Genomic DNA, 15,838 nt, shown 5'->3' with positions numbered 1-15,838 from the left:
GTTTTTGTCCTACAGAAATACCAAGAGAATAGATGAGAATGCTTAATTTAAATAAACATTTATCTTGGTTGTACAAACTCTTTACATCAAGGACTTGTTACATAGTTTTAAAAGTATACAGCACTTAAATTATTTTAACCACATAAAAAAAATCAACTTTAGATCATTTCACCTTTCCATCTCTACTAAAAAGAAAAGGATGTATGACTCTTAGTAAGACTTGCTTAGCTAGGACTGCAAGCTTCTTGATAGAATGCTAATCTTTTCAATCTGTAGAGACTAGGAAACTAGCTCCATTCATCGCATTTTACCAGCAATCAAGAGACCTGGCACACTGATTCAGATGAAACAAGATACTATCCTGACGTGGCTTTGTCATGGGTTAAAGACTCTTCAGAGCTGTCTGAAGTGACTATCCATGTAAGTTTGCTTTCCTCTTGCATTCTTCAAACCCTGGCAATGCCCATATGTTCCACTTAACTCAGAAATGCAAGCAATTCCTTGAGATAGAGGAAACACTATCCATACACAGGAAGAGAAAGGAGCAAGCAACAGCAAACCCATCTTCTCCACTCCAAGACATTTATTTTTCATTTTCGAATTGGGAATGAAACCAATAAAAGACACAAGAGCATATTACTATGCTTTAGGAAGCATAGTAAGACATTCTACAAAGATAATATAGCATTGTCTTCATCACAGTAATTTATAGCTTAAAATACCAATCAATTTGGCTCAATTCCTTACATTTTAATCCAGAGAATCCACTGTGTCTACACAGATTATCTCTTACTTTATCTTTTAAAATATGAAAATATATAAGTAAGTGTTAAGTACAATTTTTAAGTTAGCTTCTACAATAAATATATCTATTCAGGAAAGAAATTAAAGGTTTCAAGATATTTAGAATAAAAGCTGAATAATTCAAATGCAAAGCATTTAAATCCACTCATTCAACAAATATTTACTAAGTACCTATTATATCTTAAGGGATTCTCAGGTCTGAGCTATAGAACCAAGGAAGCTAGTAATTCTGGTCAGACACTGGTGTGGTAATAATACAGTAATGCAGAAATAAAAGGAAGGGTCTCTTGTTCTTATGAGCTTGTATTCTAGTAGGGAAGACAGACAATCCCAAACCATAAATATACATGTGAGTAAACAGGGCTCTGTTGAAATTGCTCCACACAGTGCTTGAGGGAGATGAGGCTGAAGATACATGCTGGTAGACAGTGAAGATTATTGACCAGAAACAGTGATGCCACCTAAATCTAAAAAACACTGCACATGCTTCCTTAGGAACACACGAACTGCAACTGTGCCTCCCACATTTCCATTCTTACCAGGCATCCCTTCATTTGGAATGACTGGACCTTCACAGCCTGTATGGCTTCATCCAAGAGCTTTTCCTGCTCATCTGTGTTGTAGGCTGAAAAATAAAGAATTCCACTGATGTCTCAAGCCATTCTTCTAGCAAATATGTTATTTCTATAGTTCTAGCCATAGTCCTTCTCCAAGACTGTCACAAAAGGATCATTCCAGCTCTAAACCTCAAACCCATTTACCAATTATTAATAGCTGCTGCACACAGAGCCATGCCCCATCACTGAAGTTAACAGAATAAGACTGGCAAAGGAGAACAGTATGTGTACAAAGAATTGCCTCTCTCTCAGAAACTGACTCAATATTCTTGTAGTAGGCTGGCATCAAAGAAACTTGCAGTGGTAGGTCATGACTGCATTTTGCTAACACACTCTGAATCCAACCCAGACACAGCCATCTGACCAATCTAAATCTTGTGATAGGTATAGCCAAAACCAATCTATAAAGCCTCTCTTTTCCTCTAGACTACTTATCATCTGCATTTCAGTCTATTCTTAGACAGACTAAGGAACTAGTTTATGAGATCACTGAGCATTAATGTGCACTGTTACATTTACATCCTCATTACTATAATTTATTCCCAAGTAAATGTCTTTTACTTTAGAGAGTCTTTGTGTGTTTGTTGTTTAGGTTTACACATATGGTGCCATAAATGGGACCTGAAAAGTTTGCTATGGGAAGGAATTAGTGATTCTCGGAACACGTATGCAGTCCTCACTTTATACCGCTGAGTGCTCTGCTTGTATAAATCACTTTTTCTGCCCTGGTGAGTCTTCCCTCAGGTTAAGAATCTGTTACTTTGATACAGGATTTTTGACATTGTTGGGATCTGGTTTGAATAAGCCTACTTTAATAAAAGACCATCTATCCCTCCTAGCATAATAAAAGGCCTTTTGTCTATTCTGGTAAGTCCTTTCTGCTATAAAGACAAATATCTTTCTGGATTGAGCACTCTTGTTTTGTACCGAACTTACCTTCTGTCTGTGAAGCATTTATTTTCTGGTTTGCATACCTAGTTTAATATTTTGTTTGATTTACATATATTTGTGAACATTTTAATCCTGGTTTCCTTTGAATTGGTTTGAATTTTTCCCCTTGCTTGTTTCAAAAAGTGTCACTAGTAAAGTAGTTGCCACTATCGAAAACACTAGTCTAAACTCCTGGCATTTTCTTTCAAGATTTATAGAATTTTCCTTGCTCTCTAGCTATTAATAAGAAACAGAATGTGATTCTCAATCATTAAGGCATGCTAGGTTTTCCTGAACTCCTGATGATTACACATTATGATGCATTCTTTGGCACATTTTAAAATTAATAGGCAAAATTACATCAGAAAAATGCAGGTTTCAAATGGTCGTTATTTTAAAAACTCACAACTTTAGAGTTAAAATATGGAGTCCTCTAGGTTCTCTGTCTCTCTATTTTTTTCCTGCCTACTCTGTATCTGCTTACTTTTCTACTGGTGTGGAGATAAAACTCACTGCATATGGTATTCCAGCCAAGATTTTTTTTTAAACTTTATTTCCATGTTTATTATATGTTTATAACTTGATATTGAGCACATATTAGAATAGACTTAAAATACAACTTGGGAGAAAAGCTGACCTCCTCCACTGAATGGGTGAAAAAGGAATGTAAAACTACAAACTACTTAAGTGTGAGTTCCAAATTACGGCAAACAGAACATAAATACCTTGTCATTTTTCTTTCTAATTTTCCAAGATTGATTTCATTATAAAAATTGTTTGATAACAATTTAAGAAGGGAAAATAAGGAATACTCATAAAAACCATTGTACTTTAATTATAGAGTACAAATAAGAGTCTTAACACAGAAATCCTACCTCCTATTTAAAATATAAATACTTGATGATATAATGAATCAAGGGGGATTAATTAATGTCAATTGAAAATCTAATGACTTAAATCATAAATGCCATTTGCTTTTGTCTGGAAGAGTTAGGCTGATTTAAGGGTGACACACAGCAGAGTTCTATTTGACATTCATGTTAACCGTTTGGTGCTCAGAATGGAGATGGCCAAATACCAAGTGCTTAGGGACAGAAAGTCAGAATTAATCAGTTCCAAGTGACTAAGAGCCAATAGAATTAATCTCAATCTCCTGATTTATGGTTGCAAACAAATGGATAGCCTTTTTCACTGCAAGTTTCAAAATTAAACTCTATTCCGAAGCTGCTGAACTTCGCAGAACACAGAGAATACTGTCTATAGTGTAATTTCAATGTTTAAACGGTTTAAATACAAAATTATGGGTGATTATCAAAACTATTATTGGTAATAGTTTCTTTTGATTCTTTACACACCCCTTAGCACCATTTGTGAAGAAATGTGTGTTTTTTAAAATACTGCTCATCTTTACTCAAATGCATTAAAAAATCATTTTAAAATTATTTTCTACCATGGATTACAGAAGACTATTACTAAAAGTGAATAGTTCTTATTGTTCTCACTAAGTGTTTAGAGAATCATCTGAAAAGCATATTCTTTCTAATACCACTTACAAAAAACATTTAATGAAGGTATCTCACTTCTAATTACATTATTCTAGTGATAAAACATTTTCTCATGTAGCTATTTGAAACAGATGATTTATGGCTTTCCAATTTTTAAAATTTCACATTTAATGTCATGTTAAAACTTTTCTAAATCAGTCTTCCAGTATCAGATTCTTAAACGAGAAAAAAAAGGACAAAAGAGGAAAATTCCATTATCAATTAATTAGCCTCCTCTCTTCCCTAGAAACCAATATTTCCCTTTAAATTAAAGGCACACTCCTTTTCTTACAACAGAGATCAGGTAACTTTTTGTGTGATTTTGTGTAAAGGGCCAGATAACAAACATTCTGGGCTTTGTGAATCTCATTTGGCTTCTATTGCAGCTGTTTACCTTTGGCTGGTGTAGTGGGAAAGCAGCCATAGACAATCTGCACTCATAAAAAAAAAACAACAAACAAATTTGGCCTTCAGGCCATGGTTGGCCAGCCACTGCCTCAGAAGAACAGATCTGCATATATAAAAGAATCATTTGAAAGAAACTGGTCTCTAGTCAGATGTGATGTCTGATTCAGAATCTAGTAGCTAATCACTCTAGAACATTTTGATGTCAAGCACTTTGAAGTTAGCTAACTTTCTGCTTTTAGTTAAGATTCTTCTATTGAAACACCTCATGCTTTTCATTGGAGATAATTTATTTTCATTTAAGAATGTGCTTCAGTATTATTTATTGAGGGGATTCAGTTTAAAATTAATAAATGATGTCCATACAATTTAATATCTGATTTAATTTTTAAAAACAATAAAAAATATAATAGAATCAAAATATTTAAAAGAAGTACACACACTACCCACTCCACTAATTCATTTAAGTCATACCAACTATAGAATATGAAAAATAAATTCAGAAGTGTAATTACTTTAAAATACACTACTTCCACTTTTGTCAGTATTTTACATTTATGTATATATTCTACAGTGGAAGCAGAAATTCTCTCTAGAAACACTATCTCCTTAAAATCTTGAGGTGCATATTAGAGCCACAGGCAATCTCTGACATATACAATTGCAGTACAGGCCTTTCAAATTTGGCATTTCACTGGCACAATGACCAAGATATACAATAGCTGTAAAGTGCCTAGACATTCCATTAAGAACCACTATTTTCTTTAATGTTGAATGATTAATATACATTCTACAAGAGGCACTGAGGTTAGTAATTCTATAGGGTATGTTCTGACATAATTTTCAAATTGTACAATAACATAAACGACTTTGTTGAGGCCATCTTTTATTTGCTGATTAATGGACAAAAGGCAATGTAATTTATTTTCAAGTATTTTCTTGAAAGTCTGTGCTCATAAAAATCATGAAAAGTTGGAAAGACAAATCACTGAAACTTTAAATATATCTTACACAATCTTGTTTGTACAAAAATACAAGTTAAATACAAACATAAAGCAATCATGAAAATTTTATGCAAATCTGTTTTATGTGATCATCAGTTATATATAAAAAGTTTCTCAGTTCTGTTATTTGGGAAAAGATCAATACCAGATTGAATGATTATCTATTGGCAAAGGGCCCTAAAAAGCTTACTTTAGCACTAATCTTTTACATGGTTAAGGGCATTTCCTAATTTGAGATCACCTAAACACTGGAAAAAAAAAATGAAAGGCCAGTATGTCCATAAACCAACAAATAATTTGGCTGTAACGTATCATAAAACACAAAGAAACCCGAGACATCTGTAACAATAAACATGTATTACATACACACACACACACGCAACACACACCCAGTCATAAAGCCTAATGAGGTGCTGCTTCCAGTTCAATATTCACCTGTGCATTTTTTCTTACTTCATCAAATGAACAGCTTTTTGTCACATTGCCATTCTTGAAGACAGTATGGAGAAGATCATGACCATATTCCTCAAGGTCTCCTATTCCTTCCCCCAGTGTAACAAAATTCCCTGCTGGCGTTCTATGTAAAGATAATCGGCCCTTCTGGAACTTTTGTTGGGATCAGCAACTGGGTCCTTGAAGACGTTAATCCCAAGGCCATTGGTTACAACATAACCACACTTGAAGGAACAATTCAAGAGATCTCTTGTTAACTTCTGTAGCAAAGCTCCACCAGAACCGAAGGAAACATTTTCAATACTCCACCTTTTTTTGTTTCATGCCTTCTACAATCTCTTGTAAGGTATTAATAACTACTCCATCCCCTTGAATAACTCTAAGATAAGGTGGCAGCAACTTGTAGCCCTTTGAGTTCTCAGTAACAGGAAACTTCTTACTAAAATCTCCAAAACCTTTAACACAGTGTCAAGAGGGTTTCCAGAATCAGGTCTGATTATTAGTGGTGCCTCTGTACTTCTCGATACTATTAAATGTCTTAGATCTTCACCCCATATTTTCTCACACTTATTATAGATGTCATAGCTATTGCTGACCACAGATACAGGCACTGATGAAAACTGTGTTACTATATGTTCAAAAGCATCTTTTTCATGGTCTTTCCCCCAAGCTGTTACGGTACTGTGTTCTGCTGCTGGAAAAGAACAGCCTGGAACAGGATCTTTCGTTCCATAATATTTTTTTAATTAGAGCAATTCCTGCTACTGTATCTGTTCCTTTGAAGTTAACCAAATGAGCAGATGCTCCTATGCCAGCAGTCTCTTAGGAAGAGGCTCCTCTGTAGCCAAAATCATGTAACTTGTATTCCAGACCATCTAAGTTACCAGAAGTTTCTAACAAACATTTGGCCAATATTTTCTTCTGCTCTCTAGAATTTGTGGCCACTGTGGTTAGATACCAGGACTGAACAAGGATAGTCTCAATCCAATTTGTAAGCCAGTAACACTTTGGATCTGTGTTTTCCACCGTGAAGAGAACATTTCCTCTGGGAGTGACAGAGCCCTCGGGAACAGCTTTTACTTCTATTGGAAGATGCCCATCATATTTCTTAGGAATGTAGTCCCATCCCTTTTCATTAAAGACATCATCTTGGAAATGTTCTTTGTAGACCTCTTTGGCTCCCTGGATTTTCTCTTTGGCTACTACTTTACCTTTAAAGTACTTATTAAGAATGTACGGCAACCCATAAAGTACTGTTTCCTTGTATTTCGCCTTCCTTAATTTTGGAATTTTCTGTCTTCTTTTCACAGCATTCAAAGTAGGAATAAACTTTGCTTGTGTTGGGTGGATATTGTTTATAGAGAGTAACCTTGCAGGAGTCGGTAGCCAGGAGGATGTTGAACTCGGCTTCTGCCCCAGCATTCATCTCCCGCCGGAAGGCAGAAGCCGCGTGCCGCGAGCTGCCCGGCTTGGCTGCGAGGAAGGAGAAAAATGGGCTTCACCGCGCTCTGTTGGTTAATTAAGTCACTGCTGGGTCGGAGGAGGAAGAAGGGGAGAGGAGGGGGAAACGGAGAGAGGGGAGGGGTCAGGGGAGGGCGGGCCCAGAAGCCGTGACGCAGCGTGGGTGACTGCGGTGGCCGCGGCGGCTGGGGGGCTGGCAGTCTGGGAGCTCTGGCGGCCTCCCCACCTCGCCCAGCCAAAGATTTGTAAAAAAGAAGACCTAAAATGCTTTCAAACTAATGGCTTTATAAGTTACAACAGCTCCATGGTAACCAAAAACCTAGACACCTTTTACAAATATAAATTTAGGTTTGCCTAACAATTTTGTACAAAGATAGAAAACTTAATTGGACAATTAATAACCTAAACAAAAAAGAACTAGAGAAATATTTCAAAAAGTTAGACTGGTAGGGCTGGGCGCGGTGGCTTACGCCTGTAATCCCAGCACTTTGGGAGGCCGAGCCAGGCGGATTGCCTGAGGTCGGAGTTCGAGACCAGCCTGACCAACATGGAGAAACTCCCGTCTCTACTAAAAATACAAAATTAGCCAGTCGTCGTGGCACATGCCTGTAATCCCAGCTACTCGGGAGGCTGAGGCAGGAGAATCGCTTGAACCCGGGAGGCGAAGGTTGCGGTGAGCTGAGATCATGCCATTGCACTCTAGCCTGGGCAACAAGAGGGAAACTTCGTCTCAAAAGAAAAAAAAAAAAAAGGGTTAGATTGGAAGATCAAACAGGTCAAAATCTTGAGCTCAGAGCAGTAATATAAGGTAATTTTGTCCAGCATAAAATTTTTGCTTTTTCTGTCACATAGAGGCCAAAAGGAAAATGGCAAGGAATATAAGCTACATTTGCTAATCAAGCAAATTAGAGCATCAAAGAAAAATATGTGTTACTAATTCGAGGCTACATGGAGATTTTGGTTTTTTAAAAAAATACAGTTCAGTCAGTCGTCGTTAAAATATGAACATTGGAAATTTAATGCTAAACTCATTTAAAACTTAAAAAAAGGGAGGGTAAGAAAAGGTAAAAATGATTTTTGAAAAACCAAACTGCCACATGTATTGCTTTACTCAAAATTTTGGTCTATAGCCTTCAGTGGATTACCTACTGGGGCAAATACAGTTTAGCCAGGTGAATAGATCTCAATTAGAGTACAATAATATTTACCAGGGGCTGGGAAAGATGTGGTTATGTGTGGGGGAGAAGAGAGGTTGGAGAATGGGTACAAACACAGTCAAATAGAAGTAATAAATTCTAATGTTTGATAGTAGAGGAGGGTGATTATTGTTTTCAACGATATATTGTACATTTCAAAACAGCAAGACATAAGGACTTGAAACGATCTCAACACATAGAAATAGGAAATGCTCATGGTGATGAATATCCTAAATGCCCTGACTTGCTCACTGCCCATTCTATCCACGTAACAAAATATCATACATACCTCCATCAATATGTACAAATCTCATGTGTCATAAAGCACAGAATTTTGATTCAATTGTCTAACTGGTGAGTTTGTATTACTATTTTATGACTAAAATCCTACAATTAAAACTTTAAGGTCTCTGTTTATATGTGTGTAGGTTTGTTTATGTATGTGTGTAGATTTGTTTATATATATGTGTCTAGATTATGTTTTATATTGTGTCTACACGGAAAAATCTGGTGTCGTTGGCCAGAAATTCCTTAAGGATAAATGAGCCCTCATAGAAAATATATAGTATTTAAGCTGGATGCTGTTTAGTCAAATGACTTGAGCAAATCTTTAAAAAATGAGTTGCTTTACAAATTATTAGTAAATAAAAATGAACATGTTTTTAAATTGTCACCATACTTTTTGTCTGGGTTTACTGGTAAAACAGTTTAATATTTGTGCCTGACAAGGGTTTTAAGGTGCTAGTGTTTGACAAGAAGGATTATGTACAAATATCAGCCCAGTATGAAACAGAATAATTTTTGTTTATATACTTTCTAAATAATTAAGGCTTATTTAATAGTTTGTTTAGTAAAAACAGGTGTATCTTCTGAGTTATTGTCAAAATACTCATGTACTTAAGTTTCTTACATTGGTGAACACCAGATAATAAAATGGTAAAAGAATAATTAACAGAAATAAGTTGAAACGGCAAGTAGCTTTTTCTAATATCCCAGTTCTTGTGAGTAATCCAGGTACATTGTTTATATAGATAAATTAGATAAATGTAAAGGGGATATAAACTTTTTATGTAACTTGACATTTTAAATCAGTGTGCTGAATTCTCTCGCTGGGCCACAATGGGGTATAGGGTAAGAGTATCCCACTTTGCGATAGCTCATCCCAAAGTCCCTACAGTGTTGGTCCCCCCCCTGGAGTGTTTCCAAACTCTTACCAGCTCTGTACCTAGGGCAAGAAGGAGTCCCTCAACTACATCTTAACCAGGAAAGCCACCAATAGAAAACATTAATAAAACTATGTGGCACTGTCTTCAAGGTTTTCTAACCCAGCAAGGGGATCCATAACAGGTTGCAAACTTTTGCTGTCAGCAGTAACATCTCAAATCAACAGGGAACACACTGTGAACCGTGAGAACAGGTTACAATGTTTTTTGAGTCAGGAAAGAGCTGGTCCATCAGACCATAGCCAAAGATAGTCTTGCTGGAGTATTAAATGACCTTCCTGTACATCTGGAAATGCCAGATCTGTAAGAGGCAAACATGTTGAGAGACAAGGTCTTTGCTACATATTTGTGGGCATCAGTCTCCAGTGAGGCACACCAAGCTTGCATTCCTCTTACACCACGGCTTTTATTGTACGGTACATTTTCATATGTTTTATTCTATTTGCAAAGTTTGTATTCCATTGATCTCAGACTATTCATAAGTCAATTACAGAAAAATTTTACTTTCCAAGTTCTTAAAACATATATGAGAACTTGCTCTATTTTTCTCCATAGACTTTTCATATTTTTTAATTTGTCTATTCTTCTTTGCAATAAACTTCTGTCTCCAGAACACAATCAGACTCCGGTCCACGGGACTGGCAGCCCAGCCTCTAGCCTTCAGGCCCTCCCAGGCCTGCAAGTGGGTCCTTACTGAGGACCCTCCCCCTTCTGCCCAGTAATCAATCTGCCTCCCGCTGCCATTCATGGCCCCTAAGGCTCGGCCCCATCCCCTGCTCTGCCATCTGAGCAGGCGACAGGAGCAGAGGGAGGCCAGGCAGCAGTAGCTGATACCCCTGAGCCTGCAGGGACACAGATCCTTCCTGGTGTCCCCGAGGGTGCAGGCTGCAGAGACGCCCGGGTCCTGCACCTGAGCTGGCGGCCGGAGGCAGCTGCACAGGGGAGATCCCGCCCCGCCAACTCGGAAGGGGCAGGGCTCCCGCTTGTGCCTGGCTCCTGCCTGCTCTGTGAAACAGGAGGCCCAGGTCTGCAACCGAGGTCAGTCGCTGCAGCTGCACCCGGGAGGGCAGATATTGCCTGTTCCCGGCCCGCACCCAAGAGCACAGGGAAGCTCGGACCTACAGCCGCAGTTCGGGAGGGCGGGGCTCCTGGCTGCTCGGTAGAGCAGGAGGCCTGGGTCTGCAGCTGCGGTTTGGGCGGCTGCCGCGCACCGGGGAGTTCAGGCTCCAACTCAGAAGGGATGGGGCTCCCGGGGCTCCCAGGGCTCCATGGAGTGTGCAGCCCCCGCCGCGCCTCCCTGCTGCAGCCGGCGTGATGGCAGCAGCCACTGCCAATATCGGGAGCCAGAGCAGCAGAGCTTGGATTTCTGCGTTTCTGGTATTCTTTTATGGCAATCACCACTCCTTAGTCTAAAGAAAAAGTGCGGGCAGAGGCTGTCTCGCAGTTTGTCCTTAGAGGAGCCACAGAGTTCTAGTCCCCACAGCCTTCGCCCAGTGCAGAGGCTTTCCTCAGAACCTCTTCAAGATGGCTTGAAATGTTAGGAGCTGCATTTTGCTCCTAAGCTGGACGTGTGTGCAGCATCTTCTGCCTGTTGGTCCCAGCTGGGCTCGCTTCCTCACAAGCTGGAGTCTGCCAGCATGAATGAGAACAGGGAAGAGAATCCGCTGATGTTCAAGACAGTCATTTTCTCTTTTATTGTAATCCCGTGTTCACAGATTGTTGGTTTGACAAACGGAAGAAGAGACATTGGCTTTGAATTTTTATTGCCTATGTTCTGATTCATTAATAAAACGAAAAGGATACAAAAAATGTGAAAGACACATGTAAATATTATTAAGAATAAGCAGTATTAAAACTATTGATAGAGTTTTGCAACTGTGGAGATTAATATAAAAACGTGTTGGTAATAAGTTAAGAAACTAAGAGGAATAAGTACTTTTTTAAATATACAGGCTACAAACACTAAGATAAGAATATTTAGGAAGTAAAAAAAAGGAACACATTTAAAATCTCTTTGAAACATAACCAAAATTTCTCATTGTTTTAAATGTCTCTTTAAACATTTTTCAGATTTAGATATTCTTTCAAATCTCTTTTAATTTGAAAAGGCCATGAAAGATTTAGATGGCCATTATATATATTGTTTAAAAAACTTTAAAATTAGGCCAATATAAGTTATGGATTTGGATATAAAATTTGTATGTAAGCATGCAAAATTACTGTAGATTATTTATTTTTGCTTACCCTACCAGGACTGAGACTGTAGATACTTCATTTGGTGAATATAGAATATGCCAATAAGAAAACCAAGCCATCTTAGCCAGGTTTGATGGCTGATGCCTGTAATCTCAGCACTTTGGGAGTCTGAGTTGGGCAGATTTTTGGAGCTCAGGAGTTTGAGACCAGCCTGGGCAAGATAGCAAAACCCCATCTCTACAAAATTTACAAAAAGCTGGATATGGTGGTGCATTCATGTAGCCACAGCTACTCCAGAAACTGAGGCTGGAGGACCCCTTAAGCCTGGGAAGTCGAGGCTGCAGTGAGCTGTGTTCTCCCTCCTGCACTCCAGCCTGGGCGATAGAATGAGACTCTGTCTCAAAAATTCAAAAAATATTGTCATCTAAAACATCGAAGATTAAATGAGATGACTACATTCACTGAGCACATTATTTTATACCCTTGTAAATTTCTCAAAAGTAAATTAACTTAGAAAACATATTCTATCAGATGACATTTTGATGATTAGTGATGACAACAAGTCAGTATAGGACTAAATGATCCGAGTGGCCAATGAGCTCATGAAAAGATGCTCAATATGTTATTCATTAGGAAACTGCAAAGCAAAATCACAATCAGATGTCACTCGCAACTACTAGCATCCTCAAAGCATGTATTTAACTTATTCATCCTTCGGATTAGAAAATAAAGTGCAGCTTATGTTCAAAAAGTACATTTCATACAAAGCAAGGTTTAAAAGTTCTGTACTGAGTGTAACCTTTCAAAGATTTGTGTTAATTAGTTTGCATTCAGACTCTGCTTACCCAGTGACTATAAAAACTTTGTTTTTGTTTTCAAGTCTTCAGATGACAGATTGCGCTGGAGTAGACGTGATCTTGCTTGCCTAAAGACAGCTGTGCGGGTTGAGCGCAGTGGCTCATACCTGTAATTCCAGCACTTTGGGAGGCCGAGGTGGGTGAATCATGAGGTCAGGAGTTCGAGACCTGCCTGGCCAACATAGTGAAACCCTGTCTATACTAAAAATACAAAAATGATAGCTAGGTGTGGTGGCATGCACCTGTAGTCCCAGTTACTCAGGAGGCCGTGGCAGGAGAATCATTTGAACCCAGGAGGCGGAGGTCGCAGTGAGCTGAGACCTTGCCATTGCACTCTAGCCTGGGTGACAGAGTGAGACTCTGTCAAAAAAAATAAATAAATAAATAAAGACAGCTGTGCTATAGTTTTGTGTTTTTTAATCTCAAAAGTTAACTGATTTGAGAGTGGTTTTGCTAAACAAGCTGAAGCACACACATCATTCCATTAAATAGTAAAAACAGTTCTGAAGGACAGCAGGCATAAAAGGCCCAGGATCACTGTGTGAGGCCACAGGTTAGCTCACCCAGTGGGACATATGGACACCAGCGCTGAACCTTCAAAATTCAACTCCAGTCTTGGCCTTACCCCACCCACCAACCGGCCTCAAAAAAATAAAAGAGGAAAATATACTCAAAAGCATTTGTCTTTCCTCCAAAAGTCAGAGACCATGCAGAGAGTTGCCTTTTCAAGGGAACCCAGCCGGTTCCTCCCTGTTGCTGATACCTGGAAAGTGATCTTTCTCAAATGCTCAGAGGAGCAAGGTTGTCTGGGATCAGGTGACAGCGGTTTGCTTTCTCCTGCCTTCTTGAGGGCTGCATTTTCCAGGCCAGGGCCGAGGTTCCCGCCGGTGCTGCCTCAGCTGGCGTGATTTCTCATTCTGAAACCAAATCTGGACACTGGGCTCCTGAATGCCGATCGCTTGGGCCAACTGTTCTCTGGTGGTGATGCCAGGGTACAAGTTCCGCTCACAGCACGCTCGCAGGTCATCCCTTTGGGTCGGGGTCCAAATGAGTCTCCTTTGCCTTCCTCCTTTGCGCGGGGTTTTGGCTCTACATTGAGCTACCAGGCGCTCATGAGTGATAGCGAGGAGGCTGGCGGGGCAGTGGTGGGTGAGTGAGGTTGGAGCGGGGAGGCAGGGGAGGCGAGCGGAGGAAAAGAGAGCAGACCTGTCTGCTGCCCGGCCCCAGTGTTTCGCAGGACCGAGTTCTCCCCCCACCCCACTGAAGAACGCGGGACGAAAAAGGGATGAGACCTCTGCCTGGGCTGATCCCAAAGACTAGCCAGCTGCCTGCGGTCCTGTGCATGCGCAGTAGACGGCCCACCTTCGTGTATTTGGGAGGGCTCTGGGATCCCCGGGATGCTCAGGAAAGGATGACAACTCTCCTCTATGTGTAGTCACTCACAGGACCTGGAACTCAAAGATTCTACACAGGTCAGGTGAAAGAGAAGAGATGCCTCTCCATACCGAGCCTAATGTTCACCGCCAAAAAGAGTCCACCACCCTGCCCTCACCCTGCCCCAATCGCGCGTCCTAAAGCTCCTGGGGCAGGACCCAGTATTCTTCCTCGCTTAGAAGTGGTTCCAGCGGAGTGGGCTTTTCCACATCCTTTAGTTTCCCCAGTGGCTCTGGATCTAGAAGAAATTCTGCCTTTTGCTGAAACTCTGGGGTCGACAGGAGCTCATCTAACAGGTGGTGAGTGCAGATGAGCTCTCCGGCTGTTGGAGCAGTTGGGAGGGTGCCTGGATGGTTTGCATCTGCCCCTGCCACGCGGAGGCCTACGCGGGCGCGAGCTGTGGAGGTGGAGGCACCTTGGCTTCGGGTTCCCATGCCGCCCTGGTGACCTGGGGCCCCTGGCCGCAGTCCCACCGTGGACTCAGGTGGGACGGGTGGGGCGCAAGTACACCTTGCCTCTGTGACTCAGCTTGACCAGGCCCAAGATGTCCCACTGAGCATGCCCCCAGCAGGCCGCCGTGCTGTGGGTCCTGGTCCTCCTGGCATCTGTTCAGGTGCGGAGGCCACCGAGGAGTCTGACAGTGGGAGACAGTCACTTCCGTAGGGGCCAGGACATCGAACCCCAAAACCCTGAGTGTCAAGGCGGGTGGGAGATTCCTTATGCCTGCGCAGCCTGGCTGGGTTGGAGCAGAGTGAAGGCCCTTGCTGCCTGGCTCACGAAAGCTCTCTGTGGGAGAACCCAAGGCGGGCTGTGCATGTGGGGTGCGGGAAGTGACCTTTCCCACGCCCTGGTGTGGGGAGAGTGGCATCTGCCCAGGGGCGCGTTGCACCAGCCACCTGTGTTGCACCCCACCCCGGCCTGGATGCTTGGCCCTTTGATTCTGACACCAAATCTGAATCCTGGACTCTGGGAGGCCCGTCTCTCTGGCCAGTTCCTCCCTGGTGGCAATGCCTGGAGAGCGATGTTACTCAAAGGCTAGGAGTAACACGGTGGTCTGAGATCAGTTGATGGTCGTAGCTTTCGCCTGCCTTCTTGTGGACTGCGTTTCCCGGGCCAGAGCCGAGGTTCCCGCCGGTGCTGCCTCAGCTGGTGCGATCTCTCATTCTGAAACCAAATCTGGACCCTGGGCTCCTGAATGCCGATCGCGTGGGCCAGCTGTACTCTGGTGGCATGCCAGGGTACAGGTTCGTTCAAAGTATGCTCGCAAGGAATCAGTATTGCGCGGGGCCCAAAGGAGCCTCCTTTGTCGTCCTCATCCTCGGGCTTCCTGCGCTAGAGGGCTGTTGGAACGTGTGGGAAGAGCCATGGCTGGAGACCTGGCCGGAATTTCACAGACAGACACGGACAGAGTAAGGCCAGCGGGCTCCCCTGTGCCTCAGTAGGCCTCTGCACTGCGCACACATCCAGCCAGGAGGCCGGCCTTGCCAGAGGCTCTTGTAAACCCCTGCAGGCTCCACCTTTTTGTGAATATGCATGAGCTTCGGGGCCCAAGGGGCCAGTGTAGCCCGCCCGATGAAGCTGAAAACCACAGGGACCAGGGCCTTGTGGGGTGGGTTGGGGTGAGGCCAGAGAAGCGGCGGAAGGGGGGCCTCAGGGCTGGCTCTCTGGGGTTCTCCAGGAATTCTACGGAAACTGGAATTCTCTCTCTTGGCAA

At 41.7% G+C, this 15,838-nt stretch overlaps 2 pseudogenes; both read right to left on the bottom strand.

Moving 5' to 3' along the window:
* Window positions 1-5,169: 5,169 nt before the first annotated feature.
* LOC100442191 (nicotinamide phosphoribosyltransferase-like) lies at window positions 5,170-7,183 on the bottom strand (annotated as a pseudogene).
* A 7,078-nt stretch (window positions 7,184-14,261) lies between these two features.
* On the bottom strand, window positions 14,262-15,490 carry LOC129050885 (double homeobox protein 4-like protein 4; annotated as a pseudogene).
* Between the last annotated feature and the right edge of the window lie 348 nt (window positions 15,491-15,838).

Source organism: Pongo abelii, chromosome 18 (genome assembly GCF_028885655.2).
Source record: "Pongo abelii isolate AG06213 chromosome 18, NHGRI_mPonAbe1-v2.0_pri, whole genome shotgun sequence".
Lineage (NCBI taxonomy): Eukaryota > Metazoa > Chordata > Mammalia > Primates > Hominidae > Pongo > Pongo abelii.
The sequence above is the reverse complement of the archived record's forward strand: the minus strand, read 5'-3'. Positions and strand labels throughout refer to the sequence as shown.